A 16,363-nucleotide genomic window follows, 5' to 3' on the forward strand; every position below is an offset into this window, starting at 1 on the left:
AATTTTTAGCACTCTTCTATTGTTTCCTGCACACCGTTTCTTAGAAATTAATTCTATTCTAATTCATTCTGCCTGATCATTACACACAGAAATTTCAAAAAATGTTGACCGTGACTCGGATTTTTTAGCATGTACTTCTAACGTCATAGATTAGGGTTCGATTTTCTGCACTCTAATATTGTTTCATGCACACCGTTTCTTTGAAATTAATTCTATTCTAATTCTTGGTGGTTGATCATTACACACCGAAAATTCAAAAAATGTTGACCGTGACTCGGATTTTTTAGCATGTACTTCAAACGTAACAGATTAGGATTTATGAATTAGGGTTCAATTTTCAGCACTCTTCTATTGTTTCCTGCACACCGTTTCTAAGAAATTAATTCTATTCTAATTCATTGTGCCTGATCATTACACACGGAAAATTCAAAAAATGTTGACCGTGACTCGGATTTCTTAGTATGTACTTCAAACGTCACAGAATAGGATTTATGAATTAGGGTTCGATTTTAAGCACTCTTCTATTGTTTCCTGCACACCGTTTCTAAGAAATTAATTCTATTCTAATTCATTGTGCCTGATCATTACACACGGAAAATTCAAAAAATGTTGACCGTGACTCGAATTTTTTAGCATGTACTTCAAACGTCACAGATTAGGATTTATGAATTAGGGTTCAATTTTCAGCACTCTTTTATTGTTTCCTGCACACCGTTTCTAAGAAATTAATTCTATTCTAATTCATTGTGCTTGATCATTACACACGGAAAATTCAAAAAATGTTGACCGTGACTCGGATTTTTTAGCATGTACTTCAAACGTCAAAGATTAAGATTTATGAATTAGGGTTCGATTTTCTGCACTCTTCTATTGTTTCATGCACACCGTTTCTTAGAAATTAATTCTATTCTAATTCATTCTGCCTGATCATTACACACGGAAATTTCAAAAAATGTTGACCGTGACTCGGATTTCTTAGCATGTACTTCTAACGTCATAGATTAGGGTTCGATTTTCTGCACTCTTCTATTGTTTCATGCACACCGTTTCTTAGAAATTAATTCTATTCTAATTCTTTGTGGCTGATCATTACACACCGAAAATTCAAAAAATGTTGACCGTGACTCGAATTTTTTAGCATGTACTTCAAACGTCACAGATTAGGATTTATGAATTAGGGTTCAATTTTCAGCACACTTTTATTGTTTCCTGCACACCGTTTCTAAGAAATTAATTCTATTCTAATTTATTGTGCTTGATCATTACACACGGAAAATTCAAAAAATGTTGACCGTGACTCGGATTTTTTAGCATGTACTTCAAACGTCAAAGATTAAGATTTATGAATTAGGGTTCGATTTTCTGCACTCTTCTATTGTTTCATGCACACCGTTTCTTAGAAATTAATTCTATTCTAATTCATTCTGCCTGATCATTACACACGGAAATTTCAAAAAATGTTGACCGTGACTCGGATTTCTTAGCATGTACTTCTAACGTCATAGATTAGGGTTCGATTTTCTGCACTCTTCTATTGTTTCATGCACACCGTTTCTTAGAAATTAATTCTATTCTAATTCTTTGTGGCTGATCATTACACACCGAAAATTCAAAAAATGTTGACCGTGACTCGAATTTTTTAGCATGTACTTCAAACGTCACAGATTAGGATTTATGAATTAGGGTTCAATTTTCAGCACTCTTTTATTGTTTCCTGCACACCGTTTCTAAGAAATTAATTCTATTCTAATTCATTGTGCTTGATCATTACCCACGGAAATTTAAAAAAATGTTGACCGTGACTCGGATTTTTTAGCATGTACTTGAAACGTCAAAGATTAAGATTTATGAATTAGGGTTCGATTTTCTGCACTCTTCTATTGTTTCATGTACACCGTTTCTTAGAAATTAATTCTATTCTAATTCATTCTGCCTGATCATTACACACAGAAATTTCAAAAAATGTTGACCGTGAATCGGATTTTTTAGCATGTACTTCTAACGTCATAGATTAGGGTTCGATTTTCTGCACTCTTCTATTGTTTCATGCACACCGTTTCTTAGAAATTAATTCTATTCTAATTCTTTGTGGCTGATCATTACACACCGAAAATTCAAAAAATGTTGACCGTGACTCGGATTTTTTAGCATGTACTTCAAACGTCACAGATTAGTATTTATGAATTAGGGTTCAATTTTCAGCACTCTTCTATTGTTTCCTGCACACCGTTTCTAAGAAATTAATTCTATTCTAATTCATTGTTTCTGATCATTACACACGGAAAATTCAAAAAATGTTGACCGTGACTCGGATTTTTTAGCATGTACTTCAAACGTCACAGATTAGTATTTATGAATTAGGGTTCAATTTTCAGCACTCTTTTATTGTTTCCTGCACACCGTTTCTAAGAAATTAATTCTATTCTAATTCATTGTGCTTGATCATTACCCACGGAAATTTAAAAAAATGTTGACCGTGACTCGGATTTTTTAGCATGTACTTGAAACGTCAAAGATTAAGATTTATGAATTAGGGTTCGATTTTCTGCACTCTTCTATTGTTTCATGTACACCGTTTCTTAGAAATTAATTCTATTCTAATTCATTCTGCCTGATCATTACACACAGAAATTTCAAAAAATGTTGACCGTGAATCGGATTTTTTAGCATGTACTTCTAACGTCATAGATTAGGGTTCGATTTTCTGCACTCTTCTATTGTTTCATGCACACCGTTTCTTAGAAATTAATTCTATTCTAATTCTTTGTGGCTGATCATTACACACCGAAAATTCAAAAAATGTTGACCGTGACTCGGATTTTTTAGCATGTACTTCAAACGTCACAGATTAGTATTTATGAATTAGGGTTCAATTTTCAGCACTCTTCTATTGTTTCCTGCACACCGTTTCTAAGAAATTAATTCTATTCTAATTCATTGTTTCTGATCATTACACACGGAAAATTCAAAAAATGTTGACCGTGACTCGGATTTTTTAGCATGTACTTCAAACGTCACAGATTAGGATATATGAATTAGGGTTCAATTTTCAGCACTCTTCTATTATTTCCTGCACACCGTTTCTAAGAAATTAAATCTATTCTAATTCATTGTGCCTGATCATTACACACGGAAATTTCAAAAAATGTTGACCGTGACTCGGATTTTTTAGCATGTACTTCAAACGTCACAGATTAGGATTTATGACTTAGGGTTCAATTTTTAGCACTCTTCTATTGTTTCCTGCACACCGTTTCTTAGAAATTAATTCTATTCTAATTCATTCTGCCTGATCATTACACACAGAAATTTCAAAAAATGTTGACCGTGACTCGGATTTTTTAGCATGTACTTCTAACGTCATAGATTAGGGTTCGATTTTCTGCACTCTAATATTGTTTCATGCACACCGTTTCTTTGAAATTAATTCTATTCTAATTCTTGGTGGTTGATCATTACACACCGAAAATTCAAAAAATGTTGACCGTGACTCGGATTTTTTAGCATGTACTTCAAACGTAACAGATTAGGATTTATGAATTAGGGTTCAATTTTCAGCACTCTTCTATTGTTTCCTGCACACCGTTTCTAAGAAATTAATTCTATTCTAATTCATTGTGCCTGATCATTACACACGGAAAATTCAAAAAATGTTGACCGTGACTCGGATTTCTTAGTATGTACTTCAAACGTCACAGAATAGGATTTATGAATTAGGGTTCGATTTTAAGCACTCTTCTATTGTTTCCTGCACACCGTTTCTAAGAAATTAATTCTATTCTAATTCATTGTGCCTGATCATTACACACGGAAAATTCAAAAAATGTTGACCGTGACTCGAATTTTTTAGCATGTACTTCAAACGTCACAGATTAGGATTTATGAATTAGGGTTCAATTTTCAGCACTCTTTTATTGTTTCCTGCACACCGTTTCTAAGAAATTAATTCTATTCTAATTCATTGTGCTTGATCATTACACACGGAAAATACAAAAAATGTTGAACGTGACTCGGATTTTTTAGCATGTACTTCAAACGTCAAAGATTAAGATTTATGAATTAGGGTTCGATTTTCTGCACTCTTCTATTGTTTCATGCACACCGTTTCTTAGAAATTAATTCTATTCTAATTCATTCTGCCTGATCATTACACACGGAAATTTCAAAAAATGTTGACCGTGACTCGGATTTCTTAGCATGTACTTCTAACGTCATAGATTAGGGTTCGATTTTCTGCACTCTTCTATTGTTTCATGCACACCGTTTCTTAGAAATTAATTCTATTCTAATTCTTTGTGGCTGATCATTACACACCGAAAATTCAAAAAATGTTGACCGTGACTCGAATTTTTTAGCATGTACTTCAAACGTCACAGATTAGGATTTATGAATTAGGGTTCAATTTTCAGCACTCTTTTATTGTTTCCTGCACACCGTTTCTAAGAAATTAATTCTATTCTAATTTATTGTGCTTGATCATTACACACGGAAAATTCAAAAAATGTTGACCGTGACTCGGATTTTTTAGCATGTACTTCAAACGTCAAAGATTAAGATTTATGAATTAGGGTTCGATTTTCTGCACTCTTCTATTGTTTCATGCACACCGTTTCTTAGAAATTAATTCTATTCTAATTCATTCTGCCTGATCATTACACACGGAAATTTCAAAAAATGTTGACCGTGACTCGGATTTCTTAGCATGTACTTCTAACGTCATAGATTAGGGTTCGATTTTCTGCACTCTTCTATTGTTTCATGCACACCGTTTCTTAGAAATTAATTCTATTCTAATTCTTTGTGGCTGATCATTACACACCGAAAATTCAAAAAATGTTGACCGTGACTCGAATTTTTTAGCATGTACTTCAAACGTCACAGATTAGGATTTATGAATTAGGGTTCAATTTTCAGCACTCTTTTATTGTTTCCTGCACACCGTTTCTAAGAAATTAATTCTATTCTAATTCATTGTGCTTGATCATTACCCACGGAAATTTAAAAAAATGTTGACCGTGACTCGGATTTTTTAGCATGTACTTGAAACGTCAAAGATTAAGATTTATGAATTAGGGTTCGATTTTCTGCACTCTTCTATTGTTTCATGTACACCGTTTCTTAGAAATTAATTCTATTCTAATTCATTCTGCCTGATCATTACACACAGAAATTTCAAAAAATGTTGACCGTGAATCGGATTTTTTAGCATGTACTTCTAACGTCATAGATTAGGGTTCGATTTTCTGCACTCTTCTATTGTTTCATGCACACCGTTTCTTAGAAATTAATTCTATTCTAATTCTTTGTGGCTGATCATTACACACCGAAAATTCAAAAAATGTTGACCGTGACTCGGATTTTTTAGCATGTACTTCAAACGTCACAGATTAGTATTTATGAATTAGGGTTCAATTTTCAGCACTCTTCTATTGTTTCCTGCACACCGTTTCTAAGAAATTAATTCTATTCTAATTCATTGTTTCTGATCATTACACACGGAAAATTCAAAAAATGTTGACCATGACTCGGATTTTTTAGCATGTACTTCAAACGTCACAGATTAGGATATATGAATTAGGGTTCAATTTTCAGCACTCTTCTATTATTTCCTGCACACCGTTTCTAAGAAATTAAATCTATTCTAATTCATTGTGCCTGATCATTACACACGGAAATTTCAAAAAATGTTGACCGTGACTCGGATTTTTTAGCATGTACTTCAAACGTCACAGATTAGGATTTATGACTTAGGGTTCAATTTTTAGCACTCTTCTATTGTTTCCTGCACACCGTTTCTTAGAAATTAATTCTATTCTAATTCATTCTGCCTGATCATTACACACAGAAATTTCAAAAAATGTTGACCGTGACTCGGATTTTTTAGCATGTACTTCTAACGTCATAGATTAGGGTTCGATTTTCTGCACTCTAATATTGTTTCATGCACACCGTTTCTTTGAAATTAATTCTATTCTAATTCTTGGTGGTTGATCATTACACACGGAAAATTCAAAAAATGTTGACCGTGACTCGGATTTTTTAGCATGTACTTCAAACGTAACAGATTAGGATTTATGAATTAGGGTTCAATTTTCAGCACTCTTCTATTGTTTCCTGCACACCGTTTCTAAGAAATTAATTCTATTCTAATTCATTGTGCCTGATCATTACACACGGAAAATTCAAAAAATGTTGACCGTGACTCGGATTTCTTAGTATGTACTTCAAACGTCACAGATTAGGATATATGAATTAGGGTTCAATTTTCAGCACTCTTCTATTATTTCCTGCACACCGTTTCTAAGAAATTAAATCTATTCTAATTCATTGTGCCTGATCATTACACACGGAAATTTCAAAAAATGTTGACCGTGACTCGGATTTTTTAGCATGTACTTCAAACGTCACAGATTAGGATTTATGACTTAGGGTTCAATTTTTAGCACTCTTCTATTGTTTCCTGCACACCGTTTCTTAGAAATTAATTCTATTCTAATTCATTCTGCCTGATCATTACACACAGAAATTTCAAAAAATGTTGACCGTGACTCGGATTTTTTAGCATGTACTTCTAACGTCATAGATTAGGGTTCGATTTTCTGCACTCTAATATTGTTTCATGCACACCGTTTCTTTGAAATTAATTCTATTCTAATTCTTGGTGGTTGATCATTACACACCGAAAATTCAAAAAATGTTGACCGTGACTCGGATTTTTTAGCATGTACTTCAAACGTAACAGATTAGGATTTATGAATTAGGGTTCAATTTTCAGCACTCTTCTATTGTTTCCTGCACACCGTTTCTAAGAAATTAATTCTATTCTAATTCATTGTGCCTGATCATTACACACGGAAAATTCAAAAAATGTTGACCGTGACTCGGATTTCTTAGTATGTACTTCAAACGTCACAGAATAGGATTTATGAATTAGGGTTCGATTTTAAGCACTCTTCTATTGTTTCCTGCACACCGTTTCTAAGAAATTAATTCTATTCTAATTCATTGTGCCTGATCATTACACACGGAAAATTCAAAAAATGTTGACCGTGACTCGAATTTTTTAGCATGTACTTCAAACGTCACAGATTAGGATTTATGAATTAGGGTTCAATTTTCAGCACTCTTTTATTGTTTCCTGCACACCGTTTCTAAGAAATTAATTCTATTCTAATTCATTGTGCTTGATCATTACACACGGAAAATTCAAAAAATGTTGACCGTGACTCGGATTTTTTAGCATGTACTTCAAACGTCAAAGATTAAGATTTATGAATTAGGGTTCGATTTTCTGCACTCTTCTATTGTTTCATGCACACCGTTTCTTAGAAATTAATTCTATTCTAATTCATTCTGCCTGATCATTACACACGGAAATTTCAAAAAATGTTGACCGTGACTCGGATTTCTTAGCATGTACTTCTAACGTCATAGATTAGGGTTCGATTTTCTGCACTCTTCTATTGTTTCATGCACACCGTTTCTTAGAAATTAATTCTATTCTAATTCTTTGTGGCTGATCATTACACACCGAAAATTCAAAAAATGTTGACCGTGACTCGCATTTTTTAGCATGTACTTCAAACGTCACAGATTAGGATTTATGAATTAGGGTTCAATTTTCAGCACTCTTTTATTGTTTCCTGCACACCGTTTCTAAGAAATTAATTCTATTCTAATTCATTGTGCTTGATCATTACACACGGAAAATTCAAAAAAGGTTGACCGTGACTCGGATTTTTTAGCATGTACTTCAAACGTCACAGATTAGGATTTATGAATTAGGGTTCAATTTTCAGCACTCTTTTATTGTTTCCTGCACACCGTTTCTAAGAAATTAATTCTATTCTAATTCTTTGTGGCTGATCATTACACACCGAAAATTCAAAAAATGTTGACCGTGACTCGGATTTTTTAGCATGTACTTCAAACGTCACAGATTAGGATTTATGAATTAGGGTTCAATTTTCAGCACTCTTCTATTGTTTCCTGCACACCGTTTCTAAGAAATTAATTCTATTCTAATTCATTGTGCCTGATCATTACACACGGAAAATTCAAAAAATGTTGACCGTGACTCGAATTTTTTAGCATGTACTTCAAACGTCACAGATTAGGATTTATGAATTAGGGTTCAATTTTCAGCACTCTTTTATTGTTTCCTGCACACCGTTTCTAAGAAATTAATTCTATTCTAATTCATTGTGCTTGATCATTACACACGGAAAATTCAAAAAATGTTGACCGTGACTCGGATTTTTTAGCATGTACTTCACACGTCACAGATTAGGATTTATGAATTAGGGTTCAATTTTCAGCACTCTTTTATTGTTTCCTGCACACCGTTTCTAAGAAATTAATTCTATTCTAATTCATTGTGCTTGATCATTACCCACGAAAATTTAAAAAAATGTTGACCGTGACTCGGATTTTTTAGCATGTACTTCAAACGTCAAAGATTAAGATTTATGAATTAGGGTTCGATTTTCTGCACTCTTCTATTGTTTCATGCACACCGTTTCTTAGAAATTAATTCTATTCTAATTCATTCTGCCTGATCATTACACACGAAAATTTCAAAAAATGTTGACCGTGACTCGGATTTCTTAGCATGTACTTCTAACGTCATAGATTAGGGTTCGATTTTCTGCACTCTTCTATTGTTTCCTGCACACCGTTTCTAAGAAATTAATTCTATTCTAATTCATTGTGCCTGATCATTACACACGGAAAATTCAAAAAATGTTGACCGTGACTCGGATTTTTTAGCATGTACTTCAAACGTCACAGATTAGGATTTATGAATTAGGGTTCAATTTTCAGCACTCTTCTATTGTTTCCTGCACACCGTTTCTAAGAAATTAATTCTATTCTAATTCATTGTGCCTGATCATTACACACGGAAAATTCAAAAAATGTTGACCGTGACTCGGATTTTTTAGCATGTACTTCAAACGTCACAAATTAGGATTTATGAATTAGGGTTCAATTTTCAGCAGTCTTTTATTGTTTCTTGCACACCGTTTCTAAGAAATTAATTCTATTCTAATTCATTGTGCTTGATCATTACCCACGGAAATTTAAAAAAATGTTGACCGTGACTCGGATTTTTTAGCATGTACTTCAAACGTCAAAGATTAAGATTTATGAATTAGGGTTCGATTTTCTGCACTCTTCTATTGTTTCATGCACTCCGTTTCTTAGAAATTAACTCTATTCTAATTCATTCTGCCTGATCATTACACACGGAAATTTCAAAAAATGTTGACTGTGACTCGGATTTTTTAGCATGTACTTCTAACGTCATAGATTAGGGTTCGATTTTCTGCACTCTTCTATTGTTTCATGCACACCGTTTCTTAGAAATTAATTCTATTCTCATTCTTTGTGGCTGATCATTACACACCGAAAATTCAAAAAATGTTGACCGTGACTCGGATTTTTTAGCATGTACTTCAAACGTCACAGATTAGGATTTATGAATTAGGGTTCAATTTTCAGCACTCTTCTATTGTTTCCTGCACACCGTTTCTAAGAAATTAATTCTATTCTAATTCATTGTGCCTGATCATTACACACGGAAAATTCAAAAAATGTTGACCGTGACTCGGATTTTTTAGCATGTACTTCAAACGTCACAGATTAGGATTTATGAATTAGGGTTCAATTTTCAGCACTCTTTTATTGTTTCCTGCACACCGTTTCTAAGAAATTAATTCTATTCTAATTCATTGTGCTTGATCATTACCCACGGAAATTTAAAAAAATGTTGACCGTGACTCGGATTTTTTAGCATGTACTTCAAACGTCAAAGATTAAGATTTATGAATTAGGGTTCGATTTTCTGCACTCTTCGATTGTTTCATGCACACCGTTTCTTAGAAATTGATTCTATTCTAATTCATTCTGCCTGATCATTACACACGGAAATTTCAAAAAATGTTGACCGTGACTCGGATTTTTTAGCATGTACTTCTAACGTCATAGATTAGGGTTCGATTTTCTGCACTCTAATATTGTTTCATGCACACCGTTTCTTTGAAATTAATTCTATTCTAATTCTTGGTGGTTGATCATTACACACCAAAAATTCAAAAAATGTTGACCGTGACTCGGATTTTTTAGCATGTACTTCAAACGTAACAGATTAGGATTTATGAATTAGGGTTCAATTTTCAGCACTCTTCTATTGTTTCCTGCACACCGTTTCTAAGAAATTAATTCTATTCTAATTCATTGTGCCTGATCATTACACACGGAAATTTCAAAAAATGTTGACCGTGACTAGGATTTCTTAGTATGTACTTCAAACGTAACAAATTAGGATTTATGACTTAGGGTTCGATTTTAAGCACTCTTCTATTGTTTCCTGCACACCGTTTCTAAGAAATTAATTCTATTCTAATTCATTGTGCCTGATCATTACACACGGAAAATTCAAAAAATGTTGACCGTGACTCGGATTTTTTAGCATGTACTTCAAACGTCACAGATTAGGATTTATGAATTAGGGTTCAATTTTCAGCACTCTTTTATTGTTTCCTGCACACCGTTTCTAAGAAATTAATTCTATTCTAATTCATTATGCTTGATCATTACCCACGGAAATTTAAAAAAATGTTGACCGTGACTCGAATTTTTTAGCATGTACTTCAAACGTCAAAGATTAAGATTTATGAATTAGGGTTCGATTTTCTGCACTCTTCGATTGTTTCATGCACACCGTTTCTTAGAAATTGATTCTATTCTAATTCATTCTGCCTGATCATTACACACGGAAATTTCAAAAAATGTTGACCGTGACTCGGATTTTTTAGCATGTACTTCTAACGTCATAGATTAGGGTTCGATTTTCTGCACTCTAATATTGTTTCATGCACACCGTTTCTTAGAAATTAATTCTATTCAAATTCTTGGTGGCTGATCATTACACACCAAAAATTCAAAAAATGTTGACCGTGACTCGGATTTTTTAGCATGTACTTCAAACGTAACAGATTAGGATTTATGAATTAGGGTTCAATTTTCAGCACTCTTCTATTGTTTCCTGCACACCGTTTCTAAGAAATTAATTCTATTCTAATTCATTGTGCCTAATCATTACACACGGAAATTTCAAAAAATGTTGACCGTGACTAGGGTTTTTTAGTATGTACTTCAAACGTAACAAATTAGGATTTATGACTTAGGGTTCGATTTTAAGCACTCTTCTATTGTTTCCTGCACACCGTTTCTAAGAAATTAATTCTATTCTAATTCATTGTGCCTGATCATTACACACGGAAAATTCAAAAAATGTTGACCGTGACTCGGATTTTGTAGCATGTACTTCAAACGTCACAGATTAGGATTTATGAATTAGGGTTCAATTTTCAGCACTCTTTTATTGTTTCCTGCACACCGTTTCTAAGAAATTAATTCTATTCTAATTCATTGTGCTTGATCATTACCCACGGAAATTTAAAAAAATGTTGACCGTGACTCGAATTTTTTAGCATGTACTTCAAACGTCAAAGATTAAGATTTATGAATTAGGGTTCGATTTTCTGCACTCTTCGATTGTTTCATGCACACCGTTTCTTAGAAATTGATTCTATTCTAATTCATTCTGCCTGATCATTACACACGGAAATTTCAAAAAATGTTGACCGTGACTCGGATTTTTTAGCATGTACTTCTAACGTCATAGATTAGGGTTCGATTTTCTGCACTCTTCTATTGTTTCATGCACACCGTTTCTTAGAAATTAATTCTATTCTAATTCTTTGTGGCTGATCATTACACACCGAAAATTCAAAAAATGTTGACCGTGACTCGGATTTTTTAGCATGTACTTCAAACGTCACAGATTAGGATTTATGAATTAGGGTTCAATTTTCAGCACTCTTCTATTGTTTCCTGCACACCGTTTCTAAGAAATTAATTCTATTCTAATTCATTGTGCCTGATCATTACACACGGAAAATTCAAAAAATGTTGACCGTGACTCGGATTTTTTAGCATGTACTTCAAACGTCACAGATTAGGATTTATGAATTAGGGTTCAATTTTCAGCACTCTTTTATTGTTTCCTGCACACCGTTTCTAAGAAATTAATTCTATTCTAATTCATTGTGCTTGATCATTACCCACGGAAATTTAAAAAAATGTTGACCGTGACTCGAATTTTTTAGCATGTACTTCAAACGTCAAAGATTAAGATTTATGAATTAGGGTTCGATTTTCTGCACTCTTCGATTGTTTCATGCACACCGTTTCTTAGAAATTGATTCTATTCTAATTCATTCTGCCTGATCATTACACACGGAAATTTCAAAAAATGTTGACCGTGACTCGGATTTTTTAGCATGTACTTCTAACGTCATAGATTAGGGTTCGATTTTCTGCACTCTAATATTGTTTCATGCACACCGTTTCTTAGAAATTAATTCTATTCTAATTCTTGGTGGCTGATCATTACACACCAAAAATTCAAAAAATGTTGACCGTGACTCGGATTTTTTAGCATGTACTTCAAACGTAACAGATTAGGATTTATGAATTAGGGTTCAATTTTCAGCACTCTTCTATTGTTTCCTGCACACCGTTTCTAAGAAATTAATTCTATTCTAATTCATTGTGCCTGATCATTACACACGGAAATTTCAAAAAATGTTGACCGTGACTAGGGTTTTTTAGTATGTACTTCAAACGTAACAAATTAGGATTTATGACTTAGGGTTCGATTTTAAGCACTCTTCTATTGTTTCCTGCACACCGTTTCTAAGAAATTAATTCTATTCTAATTCATTGTGCCTGATCATTACACACGGAAAATTCAAAAAATGTTGACCGTGACTCGGATTTTGTAGCATGTACTTCAAACGTCACAGATTAGGATTTATGAATTAGGGTTCAATTTTCAGCACTCTTTTATTGTTTCCTGCACACCGTTTCTAAGAAATTAATTCTATTCTAATTCATTGTGCTTGATCATTACCCACGGAAATTTAAAAAAATGTTGACCGTGACTCGGATTTTTTAGCATGTACTTGAAACGTCAAAGATTAAGATTTATGAATTAGGGTTCGATTTTCTGCACTCTTCTATTGTTTCATGCACACCGTTTCTTAGAAATTAATTCTATTCTAATTCATTCTGCCTGATCATTACACACGGAAATTTCAAAAAATGTTGACCGTGACTCGGATTTTTTAGCATGTACTTCTAACGTCATAGATTAGGGTTCGATTTTCTGCACTCTTCTATTGTTTCATGCACACCGTTTCTTAGAAATTAATTCTATTCTAATTCTTTGTGGCTGATCATTACACACCGAAAATTCAAAAAATGTTGACCGTGACTCGGATTTTTTAGCATGTACTTCAAACGTCACAGATTAGGATTTATGAATTAGGGTTCAATTTTCAGCACTCTTCTATTGTTTCCTGCACACCGTTTCTAAGAAATTAATTCTATTCTAATTCATTGTGCCTGATCATTACACACGGAAAATTCAAAAAATGTTGACCGTGACTCGGATTTTTTAGCATGTACTTCAAACGTCACAGATTAGGATTTATGAATTAGGGTTCAATTTTCAGCACTCTTTTATTGTTTCCTGCACACCGTTTCTAAGAAATTAATTCTATTCTAATTCATTGTGCTTGATCATTACCCACGGAAATTTAAAAAAATGTTGACCGTGACTCGGATTTTTTAGCATGTACTTCAAACGTCAAAGATTAAGATTTATGAATTAGGGTTCGATTTTCTGCACTCTTCTATTGTTTCATGTACACCGTTTCTAAGAAATTAATTCTATTCTAATTCATTGTGCCTGATCATTACACACAGAAATTTCAAAAAATGTTGACCGTGACTCGGATTTTTTAGCATGTACTTCAAACGTCACAGATTAGGATTTATGAATTAGGGTTCAATTTTCAGCACTCTTCTATTGTTTCCTGCACACCGTTTCTAAGAAATTAATTCTATTCTAATTCATTGTGCCTGATCATTACACACGGAAAATTCAAAAAATGTTGACCGTGACTCGGATTTTTTAGCATGTACTTCAAACGTCACAGATTAGGATTTATGAATTAGGGTTCAATTTTCAGCACTCTTCGATTGTTTCATGCACACCGTTTCTTAGAAATTAATTCTATTCTAATTCTTTGTGGCTGATCATTAGCCACGGAAATTTAAAAAAATGTGGACCGTGACTCGGATTTTTTAGCATGTACTTCAAACGTCACAGATTAGGATTTATGAATTAGGGTTCGATTTTCTGCACTCTTCTATTGTTTCCTGCACACCGTTTCTAAGAAATTAATTCTATTCTAATTCATTGTGCCTGATCATTACACACGGAAAATTCAAAAAATGTTGACCGTGACTCGGATTTTTTAGCATGTACTTCAAACGTCACAGATTAGGATTTATGAATTAGGGTTCAATTTTCAGCACTCTTCTATTGTTTCCTGCACACCGTTTCTAAGAAATTAATTCTATTCTAATTCATTGTGCCTGATCATTACACACGGAAAATTAAAAAAATGTTGACCGTGACTCGGATTTTTTAGCATGTACTTCAAACGTCACAGATTAGGATTTATGAATTAGGGTTCAATTTTCAACACTCTTCTATTGTTTCCTGCACACCATTTCTAAGAAATTAATTCTATTCTAATTCATTGTGCCTGATCATTACACACGGAAAATTCAAAAAATGTTGACCGTGACTCGGATTTTTTAGCATGTACTTCAAACGTCACAAATTAGGATTTATGAATTAGGGTTCAATTTTCAGCACTCTTCTATTGTTTCCTGCACACCGTTTCTAAGAAATTAATTCTATTCTAATTCATTGTGCCTGATCATTACACACGGAAAATTAAAAAAATGTTGACCGTGACTCGGATTTTTTAGCATGTACTTCAAACGTCACAGATTAGGATTTATGAATTAGGGTTCAATTTTCAACACTCTTCTATTGTTTCCTGCACACCATTTCTAAGAAATTAATTCTATTCTAATTCATTGTGCCTGATCATTACACACGGAAAATTCAAAAAATGTTGACCGTGACTCGGATTTTTTAGCATGTACTTCAAACGTCACAAATTAGGATTTATGAATTAGGGTTCAATTTTCAGCAGTCTTTTATTGTTTCTTGCACACCGTTTCTAAGAAATTAATTCTATTCTAATTCATTGTGCTTGATCATTACCCACGGAAATTTAAAAAAATGTTGACCGTGACTCGGATTTTTTAGCATGTACTTCAAACGTCAAAGATTAAGATTTATGAATTAGGGTTCGATTTTCTGCACTCTTCTATTGTTTCATGCACTCCGTTTCTTAGAAATTAACTCTATTCTAATTCATTCTGCCTGATCATTACACACGGAAATTTCAAAAAATGTTGACTGTGACTCGGATTTTTTAGCATGTACTTCTAACGTCATAGATTAGGGTTCGATTTTCTGCACTCTTCTATTGTTTCATGCACACCGTTTCTTAGAAATTAATTCTATTCTCATTCTTTGTGGCTGATCATTACACACCGAAAATTCAAAAAATGTTGACCGTGACTCGGATTTTTTAGCATGTACTTCAAACGTCACAGATTAGGATTTATGAATTAGGGTTCAATTTTCAGCACTCTTCTATTGTTTCCTGCACACCGTTTCTAAGAAATTAATTCTATTCTAATTCATTGTGCCTGATCATTACACACGGAAAATTCAAAAAATGTTGACCGTGACTCGGATTTTTTAGCATGTACTTCAAACGTCACAGATTAGGATTTATGAATTAGGGTTCAATTTTCAGCACTCTTTTATTGTTTCCTGCACACCGTTTCTAAGAAATTAATTCTATTCTAATTCATTGTGCTTGATCATTACCCACGGAAATTTAAAAAAATGTTGACCGTGACTCGGATTTTTTAGCATGTACTTCAAACGTCAAAGATTAAGATTTATGAATTAGGGTTCGATTTTCTGCACTCTTCGATTGTTTCATGCACACCGTTTCTTAGAAATTGATTCTATTCTAATTCATTCTGCCTGATCATTACACACGGAAATTTCAAAAAATGTTGACCGTGACTCGGATTTTTTAGCATGTACTTCTAACGTCATAGATTAGGGTTCGATTTTCTGCACTCTAATATTGTTTCATGCACACCGTTTCTTTGAAATTAATTCTATTCTAATTCTTGGTGGTTGATCATTACACACCAAAAATTCAAAAAATGTTGACCGTGACTCGGATTTTTTAGCATGTACTTCAAACGTAACAGATTAGGATTTATGAATTAGGGTTCAATTTTCAGCACTCTTCTATTGTTTCCTGCACACCGTTTCTAAGAAATT

This window comes from Cucurbita pepo, chromosome 19 (assembly GCF_057944985.1).
Source record: "Cucurbita pepo subsp. pepo isolate OVF chromosome 19, ASM5794498v1, whole genome shotgun sequence".
Taxonomy (NCBI): Eukaryota; Viridiplantae; Streptophyta; class Magnoliopsida; order Cucurbitales; family Cucurbitaceae; genus Cucurbita; species Cucurbita pepo.